General features: G+C 40.7%; 1 protein-coding gene across 1 annotated transcript in view; it reads right to left on the bottom strand.

The window, feature by feature from the left end:
• macrod2 (mono-ADP ribosylhydrolase 2) overlaps nt 1-10,320 on the bottom strand; it is a 583,152-nt gene that overhangs the window by 8,792 nt on the left and 564,040 nt on the right. The window lies entirely within an intron of this gene.

Here is a 10,320-nt window from a genome sequence, read left to right as displayed (position 1 = left end):
ATTACACAAAACATTACAAGCAAGACAACACAGGACAATTAAACACTGCATTGCCCAATTTTGAACTGCAAAAGAAGAAAGTATTTACTTGTTCCAAGCCTTCACAAACCTTTGGCACAACGTTAATATTCTAGAATGTTTTGTTCAATTTACTGGTTAATTTATGTTCCCACTCTTGCCTATGGACATGACTCAAAGGACAAGATCATGGATACAAGTTTCCTCCACAGGGTGGTTAGGTGCTCCCTCAGAAGAGCTCGGAGTAGAGCCGCTGCTTCCATGCGCAGGGAAGGAGTAGGGTAGGACGCCCTGGTCTCTCAGCTGGTCTGGGAACACCCTAGGCCAAGGGTCTCCCTGGAGGAGCTGGAGGAAGTGCTAAGACACTATAGACGCTGCCACTGCGACCCAGCCTTAAAAGAGTCTTATTTAAGACACAAAGTGAAGCAGGGGCTGATCACAGCTCATCTCATTTACAAAGTAAAACAGGCTCTGTTTAATGTTTGTAACAATGTTCAGTCACAGTTCCTCAACCTTATGTGAGGTGCTTTGGACCTTGTTCAGAAAAGCGTAAATAAAGATTTATTTTAATAATATTATTATTATTATTATTATTACAGGTTGTTATGCAGTGCATTATGTTACAAGTTGTTCCACAAATATGTTAACACATGCCAATAATAACCATAATGATAAAGAAACAACATATTTTAGTCATCGGAAAGGACGAGCAAGGTTGGAAAAACAAATAAGTTGTTTTTGGATAAGTGCATTTCCGGTGCTAGGATTAGCCTGGTCCCTTTGTTTACACACACATTAGCTTGTAAACATGAATGGTACTTAACAGTCCCCCAATCCCTCAAAATCTGTTGCCATCTAAAAGAGTCACTTCAAAAGAACCAAACAAATGCAAGCGGGGAGCAAGATGGATGCAAAATTAATTAGTGTTCCATCCCTGTAAGGCAGCCGCATCTCCACCTCTGTACCAACGATTCCCCTCACTCCCCGAGCAGACCGCGCCGCCTCCACCCAGTGCACCAACCATCATCCAAAACAAAGCATGGAGTAAAAATAACAGCCCTCTCCAGGCGGTCTGAAGAAGATGTAAACAAATACAACTGTTTAGGCAAGACAGATGAGCCACTGGTGACCCAAAATGGCTTCTGTGTGTAGCACACAATAGTGAGCCTATGATAGTTTATACAGTTTAATTGTAACTGAGACTTAATAAAACAACACAACAGACTTTTCCCCCGCAATTTATTGAATTAGGTATTCATCATTTGTAAGTGGTTTTCATACAAATAATTTCTTTGTTTGACCGCCTTTGAAAGGGTAAAATGCAGAATATGTGAATATGCAATGATTATTTTACTAGCCTTAATCTATAGCCAAACTATTCAGTAAAAACATTAGTTTATTTTACCCCTCTATTAAAGATATATATTTATTTATATAGTTTACTCAAGAGCAAAATCTTTAATCTCACCGACAACAATATGGAGCACAGTTCAAAGAAAGTGAATTCAAAGACGTGATGGGACCATAATAAACACATTTAATTGTGAAAACATGCAGTTATGAACAGAAAATGAACCCAGAACACTATAATAACATCAATCTTTAATGTGTTGTGGTGTATTGTGAAACGACGACTGTGCGACAGAATAAATTGACAGGAAGCATGCGCACACATTCACACTGAGTTTTAGAGTAATGCCATAAATTATGCAGCCGCATGAAATGATACAGCATGCATTAACACTTACCCACATAATCACGTAATGGATATTATAGCAAAATGAGAATCATGTAGAAGGAGCTAAAGCTGTTCGAGATATCTCCTACGTGAGACTGAAACACAGGCCTAATATCTACATTTCATTGATGTGGTTTTGTCCTTATTTGTATCCACATCAGATGTACCGCCTCCCTGATCATACACACACAAATAATACACTGACTTTTTGTTTTCACTTTATTAGGCCCGAGCCCCAGCAGGGCGGAGGGCCTATTGCTCCCGCAACGCCAAAGGCACGCCAAAGGCAGCGTTGCAACTTTCTGACCAAACATGCGGGCTGTGCCCGCATGTTTGGTACCCCGTCGCCCCTGGCAAGTACAGTGAACTAGCCCATGCCAAAGGCATGGATCATGCATACTTACTCCTGCTATGACAGAAATAGTCAACAATGAGTGAATGGGCGTAGCCCATTCACTTATTGTTGACAACAGCAGCACGAAGCGCTGCATTCCTCCAAAAACCCTCCTGGCATCGTCCTGTACGCGAGAGTCCATGCCGCAGGCATGGGCCATGCTTGTATCTGCTCAAATCAATGGAAGTCTATGGGGAGTGGGCGGGGCATCCTGCTAAAAATATTAGTATTTTTTTTATTAGGCCCGAGCGCCACAAGCTGGCAAGAGGCCTATTAATCTCGTAAGGCCGTGCGAAGCACGGCTGCGAAAGTGCGCACGTAGTGCGCACGAAATCGAGCGCGAAGCGCTCGCCCACTTCCAAACACTCACTAACGCACTCCTTCACTCACGCACGCCCCGTGCATACTAATTAGTAGTAGGAAAATGGAACATTACCGTTGTAAACGGGCGAAGCCCGTGCAAAAGTACGCACTAAACGAGCACTTTAAATTCGCGGTCGTCATCCCCATATAAAGCACTCATTTGCGCTAAGTAGCTCACGAATACGTTCCCCATCTCTTGCATGTTCCGTGCATATAAGCATGTAATGCAAAAACTGAACATTATTACTGTATAGAGGGCCAAAAACACAAAGTGGGCGGAGCCCACTCAAAATTAACGAAAGTACCCGTCAGTGACCAAGGACCCACACCATGAGGTAGGAAAATGTATAGTTCATGATATTTGAAAAATGGGAAACATTGTTTTCGCATCGGAATATTATTCTTTCTTTCTTTCTTCTTCTTCCTCTTCCCGGGACCAACCCCCCTATTTTTCACCCAGTGAACATTGACGAAAAGTCACAAAAATTAGCACACCTCTAAAAATCGTGCCTCTCTACCTCTCTGGCTATTTCCTTTTTCTAAAATAAAAAAAATTGGCGCGTCAGCGCCCCCAAATGTACCAAAAATGCATTGAGAGATGGGAAATGACCCAAAAAAAATCTGATCGTAGAATCATGAAATTTGGCGCAGAGGTAGATGGTGACAAGAGAAGTAAAAAATATTATTACGGCAACGCCGTCCGCCCAACCAAATGTCGGCCATATTGCTTCAAAAATGGCTAAACATGACTTCGGAGTTTTTCCAAACGTCGTACTTTTACGAACTCTTCCCAGGGCGGTGGCCCTAAAAAGCTGAAATTTGGTGAAAATGCTACTGAGGAGTGGGACATCAAAAGTTATCCAAATTACATTGATACCTGTCACGGTCTCTGTGCGGCAAAGCCGCAAACTGTAGCAAGAATTTCAGAAATCTCCCAAATTTAACATTTCTGCCGTTTGCGCAGATAAAGTCCGAATTGCGTCAAATTAGAATCAGTTGTTAAACTCTTTGCCCTAAACCTACTTGAAGTGAAATAAATTCATTTGGAGCCACAGCGCCCCCTACAGATTTTATATGGAGGTTAAATATTTAGTTTTGCGAAATTATATGAAATTTGACACAAAACTCAATTTTGGCATCCCCATCAAAAAAGTCAATGAGACCCATGTCATAATTGTTATGGCTTTGCCGTAACGATGACCGAAACCTTCCATGTTATTCCAATGGGGAAATCGCCAGAACATGTTTACACTTTAGACTTTCACAAACTCCTCTTAGGGCGTCAGCTCTATTAACCTGAAATTTGGTGAGACTCAGCTTCAGGGGTGGACCATCAAAAGTTATCCACATTTTTATTCTAAGAGTCACGGTGTCTGTGCGGCAAAGCCGCACATTTTGCCAAGAATTCAAAATAAAATTGCTTTTTGATGGTAAAACAAAGGGGAGAAGATGTGACAGCGTCACAGATTCAGCAGTAGATGTAATAAAAGGACAATTGGGGCGCGTCAGCGCCCCCTCCTCTTGCGGCGTGGCGGCGGCGTGGCGAGGGCCGATCATTGCCGCTTGCGGCTATTTTTTTTTTAAATTTTTCTTGTTCTTCTTCAGCGCTTTGAGCTCTAATTTGACCCCCTGAACATGCTCAAAAACTCACCAAACTTTGGCCAAAATTCAGAATCAGCGAAAAATTAGATTTTTTCTGGGCCATTTTTTTTTTCGTAAAAAAATGGCGCGACAGCCCCACCGACAAAAGTCAAAATACATTGCGCCTATGGGAGACGCCCCGAGGTCAACTTTGGCGTAAAGCTACGAAATTCGGGACACGCGTTCCTCTCATGAGGACAAAAAAAAAATATTATTGTGGCCACGCCCCCAGACTTACCCTATGGCCGCCATCTTCCTTTGAAAATGAAAACACGCTGTGTTAGCCATTTTGTTCACGTCAAACTTTGACAAACTCCTCCTAGGGCGTTTTGCCCACCGACTTCAAAATTGGCGTACGTCCTCTGGACAAGTGGGGCATCTAAAGTTTTCCAATTTTTTGAGATACCTTTTACGGTCTGTGTGCGGCGCAGCCGCAAAGTTGGACAACTTATTTTGGAATATTGCAGATCTAAAAATTGCTCCCATTTGAGTCCGATTAGGACCAAATTTGAATCAGTTGTTAAACTTTCTTGTTTAGACCAGTTTAGGCTGACAAAATTGAAATGGCCGCGATAGCGCCCCCTACAGAGTGACCTTTAAATTAACATTGAAGGTCAAAAATTAGTTTTACCAAAATTGTCTAAACTTTACCCAAAATTATATTTTGCCGTCCCGATCACAAAAGCCAATCACAAAAATGCCTAAATTTTTACGGCGTAGTCGTAGCGATGACAGAAACCTCCCATGTTATCCCTATGGGAAAACCGCTAAATCTCTCAAATTACCACATTTTTATGTTTTACACTTTAACGAACTCCTCCTAGTGCGTTTTGCCCACCAACCTCAAAATCGGTGTACGTCCTCTAGACAAATGGTGCATCTAAAGTTATCAAAATTTTAAGGATAACTTTTACGTTTCCCAGAATTCTGACTATTTGGCCTTCAGAGTGGCCTATAAACAATAGAGTTTTTTCCAAATGACATGATATTTTGCACAAAATTCTAATTTGCCATCCTGATCATACAAGTATGAGAGCCAAAGTCATATTTTGTACGGCGTAACCGTAGCGATGACAGAAACATCCCATGTTATCCTTATGGGAAAATCGCAAAATCGCTCAAATCACCACATTTTTACGCTTCACACTTTAACAAACTCCTCCTAGGGCGATTGTCCGATCAAACTCATATTTGGGGGAAATCATCTACACAAGCGGGGCATCAAAAATTCTCCATATTTTGATTCTAAGTGCTACGGTCTCTGTGTGGCGGACCCGCAAATATATGTCACAAATGGGAAAACAGCAAAATCTCTAAAATGACCACATTTTTACGCTTCACACTTTAACAAACTCCTCCCAGGGCGATAGCTCGATCAAGTTCATATTTGGGGAAATCATCTACACAAACGGGACATCAAAAGTTATCCATTTTTTGATTTTAAGTGCTACGGTCTCTGTGCCGTGGAGCTGCAAATATACTGTCACAAATGGGAAAAACGCCAAATCCTTGAAATGTTCACATTTACGCTTCACACTTTAACAAACTCCTCCTAGTGCGTTTGGCCCACCGATCTCAAAATCGGTGTACCTCCTCTAGACAAGTGGGGCATCTAAAGCTATTCAAATTTTATGGATAACATTTACGGTCTCTGTGCAGCTGAGCCGCAAACTTTTCGCAGAATTTGGACTATTTGGCCTTCAGAGTGGCCAATAAACAAGAGTTTTTCCAAATGACATGACATTTTGCACACAATTCTCATTTGCCATCCCCAAATTAAAAGTATGGGAGCCAAAGTCATATTTGGTAAAGCGTAGCCGTAGCGATGACAGAAACATCCCATGTTATCCCTATGGGGAAACCGCAAAATCTCTAAAATGACCACATTTTTACACTTCACACTTTAACAAACTCCTCCTAGGGTGAATACCCGATCAAGTTCATATTTGGGGAGAATCATCTACACAAGCGGGGCATCAAAAGCTATCCATATTTTGATTTTAAGTACTAGGGTCTCTGTGCGGTAGAGCCGCAAATATATGTCACAAATGGGAAAAACGCCAAATCCTTGAAATGTTCACATTTACGCTTCACACTTTAACAAACTCCTCTGTGGGCAATAGCTCGATCAAGCTCATATTTGGGGAAAATAATCTACACAAGCGGAGCATCAAAAGTTATCCATATTTCAAGTGTCACGGTCTCTGTGCGCTGGAGCTGCACATTTGACCGAGATTTGTGTTCATTTGCACTGGTTAAGCACAGCATTGTACATGTCCAATGTGTCGCTGTCTTAGTTCTTAGACAATTGCGTTAGCGCCATCTCTGTAAAATGCAGAGAGCAGAGTCGGAAGGCTGGCGGCCCGCGAGGGCCGTTGGATGCCGCTTGCGGCTTTAATTCTACTTTGTTGTTACTGGTCAGAAGCAAGTTTATTTCAAAAGCAGAAAAAGCTAAATGCACTAACGCTCTACATCATAATAAATTATAAAACATGGTTATCACATCAGATTGTTCTTTTGTCTAATAATGTTTTTAGACCTTCATGATGCAAAACCCCTTCATAGAGTGAACAAAAACACCTAAAGCTCGCAGGGAAGGCTGGTCTTTGGTCTAATTTGGCTCGTGAGTTCTGCAGTGTAGATGGGAAAGTGCGGCAGTAAAACACGAGGGGAGAAGAAGAAAGAGGGGCCTCCACCACCAAGGTTCTTTTGAAGGAGACGAGGGTCCGCCGAGGGCTTACAAGGAGAGCAGACTGGACTGACCCGACTCCTCAGCAGAAACAGGACAGTTACATCAGGGCGCTCATAAGACCTGCAGTGGGGCATGAGTGTCAGAGCTGCCCATTAGTCCACGCAAAGTCCTGCAAATCATCCGCTTCAAACATGCACTTTCCTGGACGAGGGTCCAACACCTGCTTATTTCCATGAGGTATTGATGCTGGAAAGTACCACAGTATGACATTAAACTTACTTATCTCCATGGAGACAAGCAGGTTATGGCAGGAGGATCAGTTTCTGGACAGAGAGGAGGAGGAGTGGTGATCCTGCTCGTGTATGTTTTCAAGTTTTCATGCACTAAAACTCCAAAAATGCAAGATTAAGGTAAGTTTAATGCCATATTGAGCATTTCAGGCAAAGCAATAACATCTCTATGGACACAAGCAGGTGGCATACATACCTCTTACATAGTCCAATTATAAAGTTTGCAGTGATTGATGTATTAGTTTTGCATACAATGCCCATGAACAATTATTGAAAAAAAAAGAATGATTTAAAATTTAAAAGGGAACATTTCTGTTCAATGTTATGATTCTGTTCAAGGAACTATTTTCACTTCCAGCTGAGGTTTCTGTTTACAATGTTGTAATACAATTAGCTTGATGAGGCCACTGCAGAGTTGATTACTGCTTATCATCTATTAATTGTGTTGAGTTTCAAATAAACATGACTATTTCTTAACTGAAACATGATGCAGCGCTTCTTTCAGAAAAAAACAGCCAACATTAAAGCACCAAATAGTACGGGGGAGTTTGATTTGGATTAATTGGCATGTTTCCTTCGACTCTCTGTATCTTATTCCTTGCTCTGAGGCTGAGACACTCTGTCATCCCTGTGCCACAGATCAGCTGAAAATCTTAGAGAAAGTCGATAGGTAAGTACATTATGTGGCCCTGGAAATAAAAATATAATCTGCGTCAATAAGATAAGCCGACGACAATATATCCACAAAACCACAGGTCCACAAGGGAATTTGATCCTTTACTTTAAGTGGGTATTTTAAGGATGGGGGAACATTTTTTTTTATAAAGAGCTGAAGTTAATAAAACAGTACTAATAGTGTTAAATGTTCTGCAAAAGTGCACTCTGGGAAGAAGCTGCAAATAAAAGAATATTTTATTTTGGTATAATAGATCAACAATGTCTTCTTTTTCAATGCCAAATATTTCTAGCAAGAAGATGAGTCACAGTTTTCATTGGGGCAAATCCTAGAGCTCATTTTAATTGTTATGCACATTCTATCCTCTGATCTGGTATGCAGCCCCATGCACCTGAGAATTACAAGTATTATTTTGCATCACTAATCACCAAGTAGCAGAAAATTGCTGTCAGGGATAAGGAAGGCGCGCTGGAGTTAACAAACAGCAGAGCTCGCCGGGGACACAATGAAGATTACACAACACAGCCAAGAAATACACAATATTTAGAGAAATTATTAAACGATCAATTACTTAAATGGCTGTAGAGACCACTAGAAAAGTTATATTAGCATGGACTATATCCCTGTTGTAAGTTAAAACGGTTCAGTTCTTAGGTTGTTGGATTTTCTCACGTCTTTTCTGGAATAGGGGGTAAAGGTCACTCGTTTACCCAGGGCTCAATTTGGGGTAAGATAAGTAATAACCTGGGCCCTGAATTATCTACTATTGCAGCTTGGGATACTCTAAGTCCTTATTTTCAAGTTTCAGTTTCTTGTTTATAGGAAGGCTTTTTATTAATAGAAGATTTAATATTCATTTTTGACTAGTTAAGCAATAAAATCCCTAATTATTCATCATTATGAAGTTTCTTACATTCGCCAAAGCTATGATAGTAAAACTGATAAACAAGTTGAAAGTAAAGGTGCATTGTATCCATCAAGCCTGAGATCTGAAGAAATAATAATCATTTCATAAATTCAAGTAGCTTTAATCTCATCAATATAATTACATTTGTGAGGTAAAAGATACAAACTTTCACGCCTCTGCAAGTTCTCAATCTTGCATGTGACAAACTGGCATAGACAGCGTCCAAGGGAACTCCTCCTCTGTGAGCATAAACAAACCATTCATTTTAATTAAAGTTGAAGAGATGCTCTATATCACCCACTGTTCAACTGCAACAGCAAATGTGGTCTTTAGGAGTTATATTGTCCCACAAGCGGATATGAAGACAACATTGTAAATTAAACAGGTAAGTCTGGAATAGGGTCCACTCTGGGAATAGAGAGTCCAAATCTCAATGGGACTTTCCTCAATAAAAGCTCAATCATGGTTTAAATTGAATAAGTTATGGTTAAAATACTCATCTTAAAACATCATAAAATGGGACAAAGTTGCATTCTCCGTGCCAGACACTGTATCTATGTTTACAAAGCATTTGCATATACTCCAATAATCCTTTGATTTTCCCGAAAACAACATTTACTACATAAAACTTTCTCGAATCCCTCAGCTGTTACCCAGATGCAGTTATATTTGGCCTGCTTTATGAATCTATAAAACTAGGGCATAAATTTAGTGTTTCGATCACGTCTGTTTTACTACCTGCCCTGTGGAAATAAGCAACATTAACAAGAGTGTAAATGCCTCTCCTGCATGCCTAACTATGAAAAACGCAAACCCGGCATGTTTGAAAAGCTACACATCCACTAATTACTAATAAACACAGTATCAAATAAGCTAAACCGCATTTTAAAGAAACATTCAGTTGCTTTAGGCGTTTAATGGTGGGGAATGTGCTGCTCAGAGCGTCAATATACAGGGAAAGAAATGCGTGTTATCAAACCCAGTCACACCAAAGACAAGGTGAGAGGAAGGAGCAGGACATAAGTCACCCTTTAATGCAGACAGGCAGAAAATTACATCCTCCACGTTCTATTCCTATAAGACAAGCCAAAATGAGTCTTTAGTTGGTCACTATTATTAAAGAGCATTACAATATCCATTACAAAACATTGGGCACTATAAAACATGTAAAAAAAACGATTTAATGCGTTACTCATTCACTCCCCATGCTCTGGCCTTCAACAGAAAACGTTTGTAGCCACAGTTTCCCTATCATAGAACGACAGAAAGAGGGCTTCCAATCTATAGCATTTCTGACCAACCACTCCCTCACACCATTTCAGTGTTGCCCAAAACCCAGCGAAGACACGCTCCGACTGCATTTTCCAGTATATTCCTGTGGGTGGCGCTCTTTACATGATTTGTCACTAAATTTCAGGACTTTTATTTGAAAATATTCTAAAATTAACTCATTGTACATGGAAAGTGTCTCTGGCTCAACCCACAGACAGTGTTTAATACCTGTGGCAGCTCTTAAAAAGACAGCTAGGTCAGAGCTAAGATAGAACCACGGGCGCATGCCTCTTATAACCTTGTTTGAAATTCCTAAATAAATGACAATG

This window comes from Eucyclogobius newberryi, unplaced genomic scaffold, assembly GCF_026437365.1.
Source record: "Eucyclogobius newberryi isolate DKJ021-1_F unplaced genomic scaffold, fEucNew1.0.hap1 SCAF_8, whole genome shotgun sequence".
Lineage (NCBI taxonomy): Eukaryota > Metazoa > Chordata > Actinopteri > Gobiiformes > Gobiidae > Eucyclogobius > Eucyclogobius newberryi.
This window is presented reverse-complemented; position numbering and strand designations above follow the sequence as displayed.